Source organism: Catharus ustulatus, chromosome 3 (assembly GCF_009819885.2).
Source record: "Catharus ustulatus isolate bCatUst1 chromosome 3, bCatUst1.pri.v2, whole genome shotgun sequence".
Classification (NCBI taxonomy): Eukaryota; Metazoa; Chordata; class Aves; order Passeriformes; family Turdidae; genus Catharus; species Catharus ustulatus.
In genome coordinates this window covers 75,536,018-75,553,892 of record NC_046223.1, presented here as the reverse complement: position 1 = coordinate 75,553,892, position 17,875 = coordinate 75,536,018, and the positions used below count along the sequence as shown (strand labels likewise).

At 33.8% G+C, this 17,875-nt stretch overlaps 1 protein-coding gene across 4 annotated transcripts in view; it reads left to right on the top strand.

The window, feature by feature from the left end:
- The window catches only part of GRIK2 (glutamate ionotropic receptor kainate type subunit 2), a 374,579-nt gene that overhangs the window by 154,592 nt on the left and 202,112 nt on the right, over window positions 1–17,875 (top strand). The gene's annotated exons all lie outside the window — the stretch shown is intronic.

The window sequence follows — 17,875 nt, the reverse complement described above, 5'->3', positions numbered from 1 at the left end:
GGGGGATTTTGTTGTTGTTGTTGGTTTGGGGGGTTTTTTCCCTTTTTTTTGGCTTTTCCTCTTCTGTTTGAAAAATAGAAAATTCTAATTCTTGAAGCCAGGTATTTTAGTAATCAAGCAGATGCCTAAATTATGTTAATTATTCCACATAGCACAACTAATCAACAATTTTTCTCTACCGATAAGATTTAATGATCTTCTAGATATTAAGTACTATATTACAATCAATATTTTAAGAAGTAAATTTTTTTCTAGAAAATTACCCTTTTTGGAGAAAAACACTTTTATAATGTACTTAGTGTGTATAATGTCTTGAACATAACAATTTGAAACATTTTAAATTTAATTTGTTTACTAATTTCCTTACACTACACTTTACAGATTGCATCACATGGTAGTTTAAAAGTTTTATTGTTCATTTCTCTAAATAACTTAAAACAAGCAAATGAACCCCCCAAAATCTGAAAACTGTGAAGTACGCATCTGATTTATATATAGCTTTTACTTATTACTGAAAGTCATTTTTTCATGCTTTCTTGTTTGTATTAATACTTTAAATTCTTTTATTTTTACCTTTTTGAATTTAAAATTTGCATCACTTCTTCTCATTCATTGTAACTGTATATTTGTTATACTGATCAAAGATGTAACTGATCTCAGACCTTTGGATATTTACCAAGATCAGTACTGATAATTATTTAATGACAACACAGTGGCATGGTGAAAAATAATGGAATAATAAATATTGGAATAGAGTTCTCTGGGCCAGTTGCATGTTTTTAATCTCCTGTGGTGCTGTAAGGAAAGGACTTTTCTCAGAAAACCTTCTGATGGGAAGCAGAACCCTATGATTTCTATTATATGACTCTGTAAGAATAATACTTCACATCATTACTTTGCCTCAGGATAGAAAAGCATTAAAAAGGGCATGAAAAACATAGTGTCATCTCTTTTGGACCCTTAAGAGCCTTCTATACTCCAAGTGGAACCAAGCGTTCATTCAGACTGTGATGAATATTTGATAGTCATTTTTTTTTGTTGATTAAGAATTTAAAGGTGTTTTGATTACCTGGGCTTTAAATACCTGAGAGATGCAGATAGTATTTAATTAAATTTAAAGATTATTTCCAATAATCTTGGAAAGCATTATGAGATTACAGAGTTTTTTTGATCTGGCCCTTACAAAAACCATCCATAGCGTGTCCATTTACATGGTGTGAAAGAAAGTCAAATCATGATGTCATTGCACAATGTTCTTTCTGTGCTCAGAATAAAATAAGCCATTTTATTGACTTATTATCAGGGAAGTTGTAAAATCAGTTAAAGATGTAAAATTTGACCTTCATTTCACTGTTTTTCATGTTTATTTGAAGTAAAAAATGGACTTGTTAATCAAAAACTCTTCACAGATATTGGTGCTATGGAGTACTCTGACATGGACTGGAAGGGAAATGTGTTTGATTTTCAGTGGTTGATAATGGCTACAGCTTAATCAGAAAAAATTAGCAAGAAGAGTGCTTAATGGGAGTGCATTGAGCTTGAACCACTCAGCAAAATTCCAGTTAACCAGGTTTAAAACACCTAAAATTCATTCCAAATAAAAACCTGAAGTTTGTATAAAGTATTAAGAAGCCTCAGTGAAGACTAACTTTTTTTCTGGTGGTGTGAAAGCAGACAGTTATGAATTGCAAGGTCTTTAAGCTCTGGTGGTGTTTGTGTAAGGTACTTCTACCCAAAGTCACCATGTTGACTTTGCCCTTATGACAGTTAGAAATATCAATATAATTCCGACATTGCTTTTCCTTATTTAAATTCATAGAGTTTCCAGTATTGTTTGTTGTTTTAAGGTCTTTTCTGTAGGTTTGTATAACTCTCTAACTAGTATATAATTTTCCTCAAAATTATTTTACGTTTTACTATCCTAATGGAATATAAAGTTGGTATAAAATTTCCTCTCATCTCCTTGGAATGTTCCAAGTCAAATTTGGAAGTGTGAATCCTATTGAGTTCAATTATGATAGTTTTCCCTTTGTTTCTGGGCTGTTCCTCAGCACAACTCTGAAAAAGGTGATAGTTTAGCACACCTGAGGGGAAAAGGAATCAAAATCAAATTTTCAATCACATTTCACTCTCCTCTTAGGATTTCTTAAGTATTTCTTTTTATGGACTTTGGGGAAAAAATTAAACTGTATAATTGATGGTATAATATTGGACAATTCTAGTAATAAATGTTTACTTATTGGTACCACAAAGAAAGTAAATGCATTCTATGGTTTAGGAGAGTAAATACAATACAATTGTAGTTTTTCCATGGCTCCAGAAAATCTGTAGAAATGTTGAAAATCACTTGCTGTATTGTTTCAGACTATTTGCACTTTCTTTGCAGAGTCTTCTTGAAATAAAAGTTGTGCTTGTGTAAATGCTTATAAGAAACTATTTCTTTTAGAGTCTCAACTAATTTCTATTACAGAAAAATGTGAATATGCTTTAAATATTATACACACAAGTCCTGTGGAAATGTTGCTGGTCTACTCTGATGACATTTTTTCATCATCATTCATGTACTAATAGATCTAATTTGTGCATTTGATAGTTCTTTCATATTTCTTAATGTCTGAGGATAATCAAAATGATACTAGTCCTCTTAACATAAAAATAATAATCAAAATGTGTTGCTATTCAAGTATATTTGTATCCTCTAATCTGTCACACACTTGAGAAGATATGCATGTGCACAAATGATATTGCTTACTAAGCTACCTAAATATATTTATTATATTTATTTTCAAATTTGTAATCTCCTTTTTATTTCAAGTAGTCTCAGCCTTGTATTTACTTTGACCAGTGTTTTTGTACCACCATATTCTTACTAACCAGAAACAAAGAAAATATGGTGCTTATAAAAGTAAACATCACATGAAACTGGGACATACCATGGCTGTTATTTCTCATAATAAAATTACAGGAATTTATACACTAATAATAATTTTGCCAGAGGTAATAAGCCATACCTTTAGAAAATTGCAGAAGAAGAGTCAATGATCAAACTGTTGCAATACCTTATCTTTCTTGCTAGAAGAATCAACTGTATCTACCATTTCAGTATCTATTTATCATTGTCTTCTTGTTTCTTCTTGTTACTTGGACAAAAAAGCCCAGAGGAAACAAAAAATACGTTTTTGTCCATTTTAGATCCAAATTTGGGGAGTTTTTTCAGTCTAGGAAAGCTTTCTAATTAATTGTCACTCAATCCTGCATTTCCTGACTTAATTCAACAATACATATAAACGAGTTTTTTTCAAAATTTGACTTCTTATTTCTGGGTAGAACCCAGGATGGCTATTCTGCCAAAATGAAGTGGACAAACATCAATTCATACATACATTTCCCTGTTTCTCACCACCTATTTTTACCTGTTCACAGTTCAAAAACCACTATTAGAAAGTTAGACTCTGGTCAGGGTAGGTTGTTAACATTTGAACCTTGTGTTACTCCGGTACTAAACAACTTCTAAATAGATTGAAGCTCTTTAAACAATTCTCTGATATATTTTGTACTCATTACTGTTATTTTCCACCAACTTTATACTGAATTCTGAAATTTGAAAGTGATCGGTACTTAGTGATCGCTTGAACAAAATGACTTGTCATTAATAAAACCACACTATTTTTCAATCAGATTATGATTTCTTCTGGAAAAATGATCTTATAAGTTAATAAAACCCCCAAACATACCATAATAAAATGTATGAAATATAAATATTTAATTAGTGTCGCTTCAGCTGGGTTTTTTTTTGTTTCTTAAAAAGTTTAGATTTTAAGGGGTACATCCTTATTTTAGCCTAGAGTAAAAAAATTAATTTGGAACTTTCCTGCAAAATGGAAAAATGATGATAGAAACATTGTCATAATAATTAAGTAAATTCTAGCAATATTGGCATCTCTACTGTATAAGTAGAAAAAATATTCTGGAAAACAGAGTGGCAACATACTATTTTAAAGAAACTTTGCTTTGGTATACTTCACGTACCGAGTCTGTACAAGTATTACATAGATAGAAGATAAAACCCACAAAAGCCTGAGCATAAATACACTTCCACATTTATATATGACAACCCTGATTTACACTAAGTAAAATAGAGCATAAATAAAGTGTTATGAGTTCAGAATTTTTTTACTCTTCAACTATTAATCTTCACAGTTTTCTGTGCCTCGAGTCAGAATTTAGCATGCATAATTAAGATGACCTAACAAGCCCTGCTGCTTAATTAACATGAAGTTTTCCTTACTAATTGCTTTTGCCTATCATCCAATTCAGCTCTCTGCTTTCTTCTTATATAGAAAAGAGTGCTCTTTTTTCTTTTTATTCTGACTATTAATTCTATGTTTTAATGCCCGCTTTAGTAGCTATATATATGGGAGGTGCAGAGAAACACTGTGCTATTCCTTGAATGCAAGAGCCAAGGTCAACATTTGGGTGTTTACCCCAGAAAAATCACAGTTTGCAGCTGATACATCTAGTGTATTGCCTGATTTTTTTTTTTTTACCCCGGGAGAGGCGTGGTTTGCTAGCTTCTCAGTATGTGAAAATGATGGTTTAAAAAACCGCTGAAATCGGAATGACATTAAATACTGTTGGGAAAATCCTAGAGATTTTTTGCATATCCAGAATGGATTTATGGTTCATTTCTGTACATGGGATTTTTATTTGATTAAAAAAAGGGAGATGAAATTTTAGTAATAAGGTCTTGAAATTTTTAAAGCTGTTGTGCAGACTTCCTCAGATAAGGAAAATAGATTCAATGGTATTTTCTTTAAGAATGTAACCATAAAGAAGATGCAAAGATCATGAGGAGAGATTCTAATAGCTCTATAAATTGTCCTTAACTGAAGGAATGTACAAATGATTTTACTCACGGCACTGCCTAGGAAATTCGTTTTGAAAGTAACCATTTTAAGGGATACGGTAAAAATCCTGAAATTATAATTCCTTTGGTATTCGAGAATGGAAATAAAAGAAAGAATAATGTTGGACTTGTAAGTGTATAGATATTTTTCCCTTATTAGTTCTCCATATTTGCACACCTAAAGACTGGGAGGATGTGTTTGTATAATATATTCTTTGTTTGTTCTCTTTCTCCCCTGATTGCAAAAGAGCTTCCAGTAAGCAACCTATGTCTGAACCTTATGAATGTTTTGTAAAATCTAATTTATCTGAATGCTCTCTTAGCTTTGTGGGTATGTTACTCTAATATTCTCAGAAGTTTTGTTGAGTCTAAGGTCAAGCCAAAGATTGCTTAAAAAAATATGGTCAAACAGTGAGTATAGATAGACAACAGTTGTGCATTTTTAGTTGCATTAAGTCAATGTGTTTAAAAACCCTAAAACCTTGTGAAGAGTTAGACCAGTGCACAAAGACCATGTTAAATGACCACCTGTATTCTGGTGAAAAAGCACATTAACCAACAGATTTCCCTGTCTTATTTTTGGTAAAGGATTTTGAACACTGTTAAACTAGTTTGGTTGAGCTACTTATGTTGGAAAAGGTACCTTTTTTGTATATTATCAAGTTTGGAAAGATTAAGAGAGTAATGGCACTGAAACCAGGACAACTGAAGTTGAAATAATTATCTAAAACATAAAAATTCAAAATTTACAAAAAGGGATTCAGTTCTTCTATCAATGCTTAATGATGTTTTTCTCTAAAGAAATAAATAACTCCCATGTCAGATAATTGAGTATAAATAATACTTTTATACTGCTCTGAAAGGTAAGTGTGTATTTCCCAATTTCTTTGCTCTACTTAAAAACAAGCAATCAACAACAAAACCCTCAAACAAAAACCCAATCCAACCATTCAAAACAAAATGAACTCTACCCCCTCACATTCCAGTAATTTTAATGTAGCTGTCGCTAATCCGTTTTAATCAACGTTTAGGTAAACAGTATGAGCCAAGGAAAAGCATGACTTAAAAAAAAGTGAAGTTGTAATAAGTGTATGTATTAGAATTTATCTAAATTGAATTAAAATGATGCTCTTAATTACTGACTCAAGAAATTAGGGGGACGCAAAATTGGAAATGTGCTCTATTAACATTATTATTATTTTGTATATTTAGTTCAATATGTTTTTTAATCTAATTTTTTTCTATGTTAATTTCACAGTTTCTGTTCTGCGGCCTCCAAAATTAATTTTTTTTTTTTTTTTTTTAATATTTAATACAGGAAGGAAAATTATGTAATTTAGGATTTTCTTTCTGGAGCTTGTCTGAATTTATTTATCTTTGATGTCAGTATTTTCAGTGACAATACTAACTGTTGAATAGCTTGTTACAAATTAGTAATTTAGTTTTCCTAATAGTAAATGGATTTTTGTGAAACTTCAATCTCTTATCTGCACATGACAATATGGAAATAGCAGTTATATTTGGAATAGCTACTTAAATAATAATTTAGTAACTGCTATCAGGCATGTGACTGGACTGGAGAAGTTGATGAGAAGGTGCTGTTGAGGTTCCTGAGGGTGAAAAGAGCAATAAAAATAAAAATAAATCCTTGTTACAGAAATACAGTCTTGGATTCTGATTTAGAGCTTCAAAGAGGATATGTACTTATGTAGACAGCTTTATAATTATCCCTTTAGCTAAAAGAATTTTCTGGATTTGCTGATGAGATGTTTAGTAACAGGGCAGCAGCAAATATGTACTTCAAAGGAAATACTAAACAATCACTCATTACTGCATTACAAGCTAAGAATCTCCCCTAGGCACAGTTAATTTTATGAGTTTAGGGACTATGCAGGATTTCATGCTGTAAGATGTTTTAGAGATGATTTGTCAGCTATTTTGGGAATTAATTGCATTATTAAATACTTGAGTACTGTATACAGTAACTTTTGCAATTTTAAGAGACAGGACAGATCAAAAACCTCTGATCCTATCCCGGAGGAAAGCTATGTCCAAGTGCTGTATAGCATTTAGCAGAAATTGCAGTTGCTCTTCTATGGAAGATTTAATTGAATTCTTCCAGATGTAGTTTGAGGATGTATGTATGTACTTATAAATATACTAAGATTACTGTTGATTTATATCATGCTTTCATGTTAGAAATCTGGATGCTGCTCCATCTTTATGAAGTGATAGAGGAAACTCAGTGTAACAGCAAGTAGGGAAATGGTAGAGCTTGTGCAACCTGCAGGATCTCCTACACAGTGTAGAAGAGTAGCTGAAGCATAGGTTGTTTTTTGAAATAGGAACTTGAGTGCTTTTTATCAGGAAATATGAATGTGTCTGCACTGTATGAAATTTAGTCTGAGGACTGCAATTAAGAAACCATAATCTGTCAAAGTTTATGTTTCTAAAGAAGAGCAATGAATCTGGTGAAGGGTCTGGAGCACGAGTTTTATGAAGACTGTATGAGGGAGATGGGGTTGTTTAGCCTGGAAGAAAAGAGGCTCAGGGGAGACCTTATTGTCTCTACAGCTGCCTGAAAGGAGATTGCAGACAGGTGGGTGTTGGTCTCTTCTGCCAAGTAACAAGCAACAGAACATGAGGAAATGGCTTCAAGTCATCCTAGGGGAAGTTTAGATTGGATATTAGGAAAAAATTCTTCCCAGAGAGTAATCAAGCAGGAACAGCCTGCTTAGAGTAGTGTTGGAGACACCATCCCTGGAGGCATTTAAAAGTCTTCTAAATGTGGCACTTAAGGGATATGGTTTAGTGGTGGAATTGGCAGCTCTGGATTAATGCTTGGAGGATGTTAAAGGTCTTTTCCAACCTAACCAATTTTATGACACTATGAAGGTATTTTTCTTAGTGTTTGCATTCTGAAATTAATTTTAATAGTTTATGTATATACTATGTTTATTTTAAATTTTCAGGAAAAGTGAACCAAAATAAAGACTCATTCATTCTCTCTGCTGTTATATTTAGAACTTGCCTTGAGGGGCAGCATAACTAGAGCTGATAATCAATGGATTTATCTGAAGTAATTAATAACTCTAATAATCATTATGGTTACCACTGTAGGATGTTAAATGGTGAGAATGTAGGCATGAAAAGTCAAACATGCAAAATTAATAATATCATTTGTGGAGAAAAGGGACCATCAATTTAGCCTTCACTGTGTGCTTATCAGCTTTACAATGTCTCTACCTGCTAGGACTGGCAATGTTCTACGCTTTACAGTGACACTTGTAAGTTCTGGGTCCTTTGGAAATCAACTTATGGGTAATTTGGCTAACCTTTAGTTTGCTACATGCATTCCAGGCTCAGATATGGCAAACAGATTAAGAACTACCACTTTTAAATTTTTGTTTAATTTTGAAGTGGAGTATTAAACACTACATATTGCAGTGGAGCGGAAAAGAGTGAAAATCATCTGTAAATATTTCTCTCTGAATATTCAGGTGATTATTTTGGATGTTATTTGGTAGACTGGAACAGTCTTCATTCATTATATGCATCTCATATATTAAAACCAAGAATATGCTCTTTCTGTCTGTTACTAAATAATACTTGTTAATTACTGGACTAATTGATACCACGTTCTCTGCTGAAGACCTGTATCTGCTTGAATTTTTGCCTTTTTCTTTATTTCCTCATTTCCAGATATTTATAGATTTATCTCTGATAAGAGATACTAATTCCCCTAATTTTTGCTTATCTCCTTAAATAACAGCACACTTTCTACTTATAAAGGGGTTCTTATAGCACATATTGGCTTCATGGGGATTTTATAAAGACCAGATATGTAGTTATTGCTTAAATTAATTTTCCTAAGGGATAAAATTATTTCCTGTCCTGAATATCCATGAACTCCATTTTAGAACTCTATAAATTCACAGGATATTTCGCTTGTCCTCCACCCTTCTGACCCTTCAGAAGATCAAAGATCTCCTAAAAGTCCAAATTCACATCTGCCCACCTTTGGTGAATGTTTGTCTTTTCTTCATATTTCATATTATGTTATGTACTTGACATAGTCAAGCTTTAAGTAGAATTGTAGCAGTAAATATATTTTCCACTTAAGGAGTCTAGAGGGAATACAATTGCCACTAGGACAAATACACATCTGTTAGACAGTACCTAAGAAAATTCAAGTATCCCCCCCAAATCTGCATCAGAATAACTTTATGTCAGGTTGGAAACAAAATTAGCATGCTTTCATTATTATATATTTTCTCTGTGAACATGAAGCCTCTACTCATTCAAGTCACATTCAACTTAGGAGACAGGTGAGAAACATACTGGATGCACTAGAGAGAATTAAGTGTCATGATGTTGTGAAACAGAGATTTCAGATTTAATATTCCCACTTCTCAAGGCCTAAGTATATGTATAGTATTTAAATACCAGTGATAATGCTGTAACCTAATTAATATGATGACAATCTCCATAACGTCCGCGAAATAAATACTAAAATTTCAGAATTTCCTTATTTTGATCCTGTAGTATAATTTATTCAAGCCTTGTGATGAAATGCTACAGTGAAAGCATTATTTTGTAAAGTATATTCTGTGCATAGGGTTTCTATATATATATTGCTTATAAAAACAAAGTCTCATTTTATCTGTCATATGTAACAATGGATGTGTTAAGCATTCTGTTTATTGAACTGTTGATTGAGGCCTCATACAAAAGGTTCACTGTGTTTTCTTGCTGAAAAAGCAATACAAAGCTTGTCAAGTAGCTCTGCTGAAGTCAAGTGGACTACTTTGACACTTAACATGAAGGATATAATTTGTTTATATGGGACTTCAAAGGTCACTCATAAAAAAAGTTTTATGTAAGTTCCTTTGTTACACCTTTTCACTTTTGTATCATGAGGAAAGAACGAGAGAGAATTTCAAGGTATTTCTGATCACAAGGGGCAATTCTTTTTCAATGCCGTCATGATAGCAGACATAGTTCAGAAAACACCATTTTTCAAATTATGGATGCCTGATGACATGATTCTTCACAGCGTTGTCTACATGAAAGAAACAGCATTAGATTTTTTTCACATTCTATTTGCTTAAAATTCAGATGGTTATTCTGATGCAATTCCAAGGTTTGAATAAGATTATGAGTAGAATCCAGATAAAAATATCTCTGTATTTAAAGGAATAATCTTATCTGCAATATTACTGAAAATAGGATTTTTTTTCACTTGTTAATCTTCAAATAATAATTTAAAAACCCCATTTTGTTTTATTACAGTGTTCATTATTTCTGTTATAGTCCTTCGGGTCCTTCACAGAGTGGGATTCATCTTACCATGAGTACTGGAATAGGTGTTCCTGAGTGGACAGCTTTGCAGTAGTGTACATCTAGAATTGAAGTCAGAGAACATCAGCTTTGCAGCTGGAAGACTGCTGGCTACTTATTTAATGAAACTGATAGACTAATTTAGAATTTTTCTTGACTAGTCTATTCCAAACTCCTTTGATAAAATTGGAAACCTACAGACACCTTTTGGCCAATGATGAATTTTGTAGTATCACAGAATAGCCCAGGTTTGAAGGGACCATGAGGCATCTTTTCTAACTTTTCATGGGAAAGGGAGCTAAGATGTCTCTGTCCAATTGTGTATTGAAAATCTTCAGTGGTGACAACATCATCATATCACTGGAGAGGCTATTCCCATGATTGTTCTTGCTGTAAACAATCTTTCTCAACATGAAACCTCTTCCAGTGTACCTTCTACCCCTTGTCCTTTGTCCTCCTCGTGTGGGGCTTTGCTGAGAGAGCCTCTGTCCTCTTTACAGCTGCCCCTTTAGTACTGAAACACTGTGATGAGGTCTCTCCTCAGCCTTCCATTCTCCAGGGAGAAAAGACCTAACTCCTTCAGTCTTTCCTCAGAGAACAGGTTTCCAGTCCTCTGATCCTTTTTGTGGTGTTTCTTTGGATGCTATCCAGTGTGCTTGAGTCTTTTTTTTAAATTTTGAGTTATGGGTGTCATAACTGAACTTCAGATGGTCTGACAGATGCTGAATAGAGTGGGATGATCTCTGTTTCTCTTAACAATGATCCTGTGAATGCAGCCAGTTTTCCTCTGTTCCTGCAACATCTCATGTCTGGCTTGTCTTCAGCTACTTGTCCACGAGTCCCTTTCAGCAAGGCTACTCCCCATTTAAGAAGATTCTAAGCAGTACCGACTTCTTTGATTATGTCATCTTTGCACTGTTTCTTAAATCGCATGGTAAATTGAGTTGGGTAAATTTGCTTCAACATCTAATTGAATATAGAAACTTAAACACTGCCATACTACTTTCTGTTCAAAGAATACTGTCATTCATGTAAGGTCCTCAGCCTAAGGTTTTGTTGTATGATCACAAATTGCAAAACTAAAATCAATATTCATGGAAGAAGATATTTCTGTCTTTGTTGAAAGATTTATAACAACATCTGGGAGTAATTAGAAAGGCTTCTTTTTCTTTGGAATAGTGAGGTTGTCATATAATTGTCCAAAGCAAAGATGTGCTTAATGATTTTAATTAGACTAGATTTGCCACAGTTTTGAAATTAACTAGGAAAATAATACCACAAACTTATTTTTAAAATTTGAATATTGTTCTCTTAATGTTTATACAAGTAGGGTTCTCTGCCTTAAATTGCAGGGTTTAGTCTTGATGCAATATTCCAGATGAAAAAACTTAAATTTATGTTGGGTTGCATCAGATAGTGTTGTGTCTGTGCTTCTTTTAGCAATGAACATGCTTAGATTCTTTGACTTTGCTGTCCCACATTTGTCATATTCATTTACTAAATGCATGTCTTAAAGATTGTGTAGAGACAGACACCAGCAATGTTAGAAAATTGCTTTGAAACAACTTAAATGTCAAGATCCTGAAAGAAGTTCTTTTTAGATGAAAAGTAAGTCATAAGACCTCAAGTGCAGCTATATTATATAAAGCAAACTTTCATTTGATTTACTTAAAAATTGGAAAATAAGGGGCTTTACAGGAAGCTTTGTGAAGCTGCATATGAAGCTCAAGTTAGGAAAAAATATTTAATTTAGTTAGGAAAAAAATTATTAACATTTATAAGGACATTTTAAAATAAATGTAAAAAGAAGTAAATTATGAATACAATTTGTCTGGAGAAAGACGAAGGAAAAAGTGAGAACTGCACTATTTTCTGCACCCACATAAAGTTGTGTGCGTGTTCATTTAACACAATCAGCTGTGTTAGTTTAAAAACGTAATTATTTGTTAATTATATAGAAATTACTTGATAAAAATTTATATAGAAATTATTAGAAATTAAATTATATAGAAATTACTTGATAAAATCAGATTATCACTTAGGGTTCGTGCTTAAAAATAAAAGCTCAGCAAAACTCAGATGGGCTATACTTGGAAATATACAAGTGAAGGATGATATAGTTAAATTGTAAAGTGTAGAATGACATAATAAAGTGCATGCATACTAAAGTTTAGTTTGGGCATTAAAAAATATCAGGAAAAACATATTGGTAGAAAGTCAATGAGCTTTTTATACACATGTGCGTTTTCTTTATCTTGTGGACACCAGCACATGTACCTTTTATATTTGGTCAGAAAATGGTTGTCAAGCAATGGAAAAGGCTTCTGAGGGAAGTGGTTGAGTCACCATACCTGGAGTTATTTAGAAATGTAAATCTGGTGCTAAGGGACATTGTTTAGTGGTGGACTTGGCAGCACTACATTAATGGCTGCACTTACTGGTGTTAAAGATCTTTTCTGAGTTAAATGATTGTATGTTCTACACTGAGTTTATTCAATGCTGTTGCATAGAATCTGAATGTCAGGGACCTGTATTGATTTTCAACTAAGATCAAGGGAGAAAAATCCATCAGTAGAGCAGTGGGAGATGAGGCACCATCGGGAGAGATTCTTTTCTATCTGAATACTAGATATCATATTTGTTAGAGAAAAATATTGTAGATCTTTTTCTGGGAATATAAATTAGCAGTAACCAAGATTGTCAGAACTGAGGGGCTGGAGCACTTGTACAATGAGTAGAGGTTGAGGGAACAAGTCTGAGGAAAGGAAGGCCTCTTAAGGACCTACCACCATCCCCTTAACATCTGCAGAGAGATTATCAAGAAGACAGAGACAAGCTACTCCCAGCAGTGCATGGCACAGGCATGAGAGCAAAGGCATAAGCTGAAAGGAGAAAGATTTTGACTGGATTTAAGAAAAAATGTTATCACTGGTAGAAAAGTAAAGCAGTGGAAAGGATTGCTCAGAGAGGTTGTTGTAGTCCCCATCCATGCAGGTTTTCAAATCCTGAAAACTTCTGAACAATGTGTCTATTCTTAGAGGTGACACTGAAAGCAAGTAGAAGGTGCAAGGTGTAGACTATGGAAGTCCTGTGGTCTCTTCATCTTGAATTATTTTATGATCTTTATTTTATACTCAACAACTGTGGCTGTCCTCTGAGAGGTCAATCTCCAGTGTCTCAGAAGAGGATTGTTAGATCTGAGGGAACCTCTTCGTAAAGAACAGCAGTTAAGAGTCATGAAATTGAAAGCTCTTCATATTCATGAAGAATTGTAGCTTCATCAAAGCTTGATCACACAGACACAATATAGTTGGCAAATCAGAGTACCAGGGCTTAATTTTCTTCTAGAAATTACCCTCCTCTTTTGGGAGAAGCATCTGCATAGCTTCCTGAGGGTTTTGTTAATTTTAATTTTCAGGGGCATGTGAATTTTTCAAATTCCAACAAAACATCATCTAATACAGTGTGGTCTCAAATATAATTTTTAACTTACACAATCACAGAAGGTATGTTAGTATATAAATCAAGATAATCAGACTAATGCTAATACCTTAATACTTAGTGAACCCATTCAGTAAAAAAAAACAATACAGTGTTAGCTCTCCGGGAAGCCCCAAAAACGTGCTTTTGCTAAATGTTCTCAAGGCATATTGGTGAGCTTTTTAAATCAGAGTTGGTGACGATTACAGCTATCAGACCACACAGACGTGATTATGTCTCAAACAAATAAACTTTAGAAGTGCTGAGAATTTAAAAGGGTCCATCATTTAAAATGATGAGCGCACCATTCAAAGAAAAAATGAAAAACTTAATAATTCCAAGTTCTTCTCAGAACATGACTGGTTTACTGTGTTTTAGTGTAAAGAGAATCATGAATTCAGCTTCTCTGTGCTGTGCAATCATAGGCATAGTGGTCAAATTGACCTATCTCCTTTTGGCAGCTGTTAAATTAGCAACCATCCAGAAAGCATGGTGGCAAATCATGTAGAACCTTTCCAGGAATGACTAGTGGTCTGCTAAGTTTTCCAGCAGTGGCTTGGCATATTGAGACATATTCTTCCATGGTGGTGGCCATATCTTAGGCTTCATTTGTTTCTGTTTGCAGATAAACTGCCCAGAGAGCAAGTTTAATATCCTTTGCCTGTGCTTCAGAGTGAACTGTACATACATACCTCCTAATGAAGAAGATGTCTAAACAGTATGTGTGGAATTTGCCTCTCCTAACTTAATCCATGTAAAATTCAAATGTGAAGTGATTGCTTATATTACCTTTTCAGTCAGTACAGGAAGAACAGAGAAATTTGTCCTAAAAAAGCTGCATAGACTATATTACTGAAGAGGAGTCTATAGGGAGCCAATGTGTGATTGACCATTTTAAATGACTGAACTTAGAAGAAATTTTTCCTTTCTGATGTATGTGAGTTTTGCACATACAGATCTCTCCACAGTTTTTATTTTATTGTTCTTTGACATTTGAAATTGTGTTTACAGTTCTAGTCTGACTTGCCTGCAGCTGTAAGGAGATACGTATTCTTTAATATGGACTATATTACCTTAGTGCCCTATCTTGATTCAGTTATTACATGCACACCAAGGTGATGATGTATTTTGATAACTAACTAAAAATGTATTAAGAATACCATAGAATCTGTAAGTAAACAGCATTGCGTGTTTTGTGCCTAAAGCACAAGAACATTGCTACTTTTAATTCTGGTCACAGAATGTCAGTTGTCAGAACTGTCTCAAAATATCCAAGAGTGTGTTTGCATTGTTGTGAACTCACACAGATTTTACCCCCCTGAAGGGACTTGACAATTCATCTGCTTGGATAGGGCTCAGGTAACAATATTAATAACCATATCAAGAGTTATGTCACTATACACTACTTTCTTCCTGATGACATTTATTGAAGACTGTCATTACTTATCTGTTCAGATCAACCTGAGCATATTTTGTAAAGACTTGATGAAATGGTCTCTTCTCCTGTTGCATTCTGTAAACCTGGACAGTTTAGCTCTTGATAGAGATGCAAAGAGGGAGGAAGTAGGTTTGAATTACTAAAAAAGATCTAGCGGTGCTGTATGTCAGAAAAGTAGACAAACCTCCAGAACTTTTGGGTTGATAAGTCCTTGGTTGTATAGAGCGCTAAAAACGTTTACGAAGTTCCTTACCATTTTCAGGTTAGCCAGGGGCTGGTCTGCAGGAGCTAGTAAACGGAATCTTCATGGGTCAATTTATTGTGATGCTTTTCATTGTCTGAACAACAACAAAAATCCAAGCGTTGGTTGTTTTTTTATTTTACCAAACCCACAACAAGCCCAAACCAAATAAAAACAAAATACAACAAAAGGAAAAAACACATATATTCTAGTACTGATCTATTAACTTCATGTGACCTGGAGGTCTCTAGCTAGCAAGATAATATTATTTACATGCATCTACTTGTGATTTTGTCCATTCAAGTGCCCTGTGGGAAGGCAAACAAGGGAAGAAAATTTTTTCTGAGTAAGTGTGAGCCATTAAATAGGTCGAGATTAGATATGAGACCATCAACAGCCAGTAATGGAACAGCATTAAGTCTTCTGAGTCCACTAGGTAGTTGAATGCGCTAATGGAGGCACCATGCTGGGAAAACACACATTTTCTTTGGAATTTCTTATGAAGAGGTGATTGCACATTGTGGTATGAATAGGTATGCTAGATACATGGGTATTTTCTGCCAGAAAATTAAGGTTCCCTGTACTAGACAATGACTCACTGGAGGAATGTATTACTGGTGTAGTAATATTTGAAAACGGAGTCTTTCCTATTTAATAGTCCATTGACTTTCCTCCTAGAACCATTGCCCCCAGCCTGACTACTATGGTCTTTATTGTCATTCCCTAATCAAGCTCATGCTGTTTTAATCTGACTTGGGAAGATTATTGTATAATTGCATTATACATGCAATTTTTTTATTCAGTTTGGTCATCTGTAAATCCCACCTTGTATTCTGTATAAGTTTCAGTATCTTCTGGTGTCTGTTAATATTCCCCGGATAGTTCTATTATGTGATTTTACAATAAGGGCATAAGTATGTTATTTTTTTGTGATTAATTATTGAGTTTTCAGAAGGATAAGCTTCTGAAACTGCATAAAAGTATTACTGTTTATGGTGTAAGGTGGGTTAATATACTATTTTCAAAAATGAAAATAAAATCTGATTAAGATGTTCTTTTCTTTGTAATACTTTCTTACTCTTCTGCTAATATTTTTGACCAGAAAGGTAATTTCCCTATTTTTCTCTCAGTTACAATAGCAAAAGCTCTTCTTTCCTAGAAAGCCCTATTTATAAAATATTTTCATTCTATCAATCCATAAAAGATGCTTGGACTAAAAGGCATAAATAATCTGTATGTATCAAATAATACAGAAAGTAGATGTTGTTCAGAGTGACTGGAATAAATATTCTCTGTCTACTGCACATGCTAAACTTCCTGGCCCAGTTTCTTTATAAAACCTACCCATGCATCACTAACTGATATTTTATTGTAAATTCAGTTTTACCTTGGTTTCTAAGGTAGGAAAAACCATGATTAAGACTGTAGTTTTCAGAAACATGCATAGTAAGGAAAGCATTGTATCTAGAGTAACAAAATAAGTAGATAACAGGACTTTAGTGAATATAAATTTATATAATGGTCAAATGGTTTGTATTGACAGGGACCTTCAGGGCTCATTTAGTCTAACCCTGCTGCCATAGGCAGAGACATCTTTCACTGCAGCAGGTTGCTCAAAGCACCATCTAATCAGCCCTTGAACACTTCCAGGGACGGGGCATCCAGAATGTCCCTAGGCAACCATTCCAGAGTCTGAACAGCTTAATTGTAAAGAAATTCTTCCTTATGTCCAGTCTAAATAATTGTCTTAAATATTGATGTGAGAAACCTCCTTTCTAAACATATACAGGTATTCCAAATTCTAAAGTCTAATCAAAATGTGTTATATATGTATATAATATGTCATATGTAAAGATTGGTATGGAAACAATTGTAAAGTGCAAAGTACTTTCAGAAATGTGAGATACCCCTTTACAGGTGTACCGCTTTACAGTCCACATGGTTTTAATTCTGGTACCTGGGCATACCAGGTGTGTTACCTTTCGGTGCCTGCTGAACTGTAAACTGGACAAGAAGAGAAGGTGCACAACGCTCTTTTTGACTATGAACTTCTCACTAGAGAAAAAGTACTTTAGAACATAGAACTGTATCATGGAACCTGATAGAGTATAATCTGCATAAATTCTTTTTGATTTTCGGTGCTTCATTTGGGGTACTTCTCCATCTTGACATTATAAACTCACTAAAATATTTATCTCCTTTAATACCTAGATATTATTTTTGTTCTATGCCCTCTCTCTAAAATGTTTCTCATACCAGTATTTAGATCTAGTTTTAGACTACACCTACTACAAAAAAATGTGATTTTTTTTTTTTGAGCATTATCATTTGTCTCTTTGGCAGTGGAGATTTTATGACTTGTTGTAGCACTAAAGGCAGTAGAGATTAACTGTTTTCACAAAGGAAAATACTCAGTAGGTAATAGACTTTTTACTGGAAGTAAATCTTCAGTTACATTCGTGTTACCTGT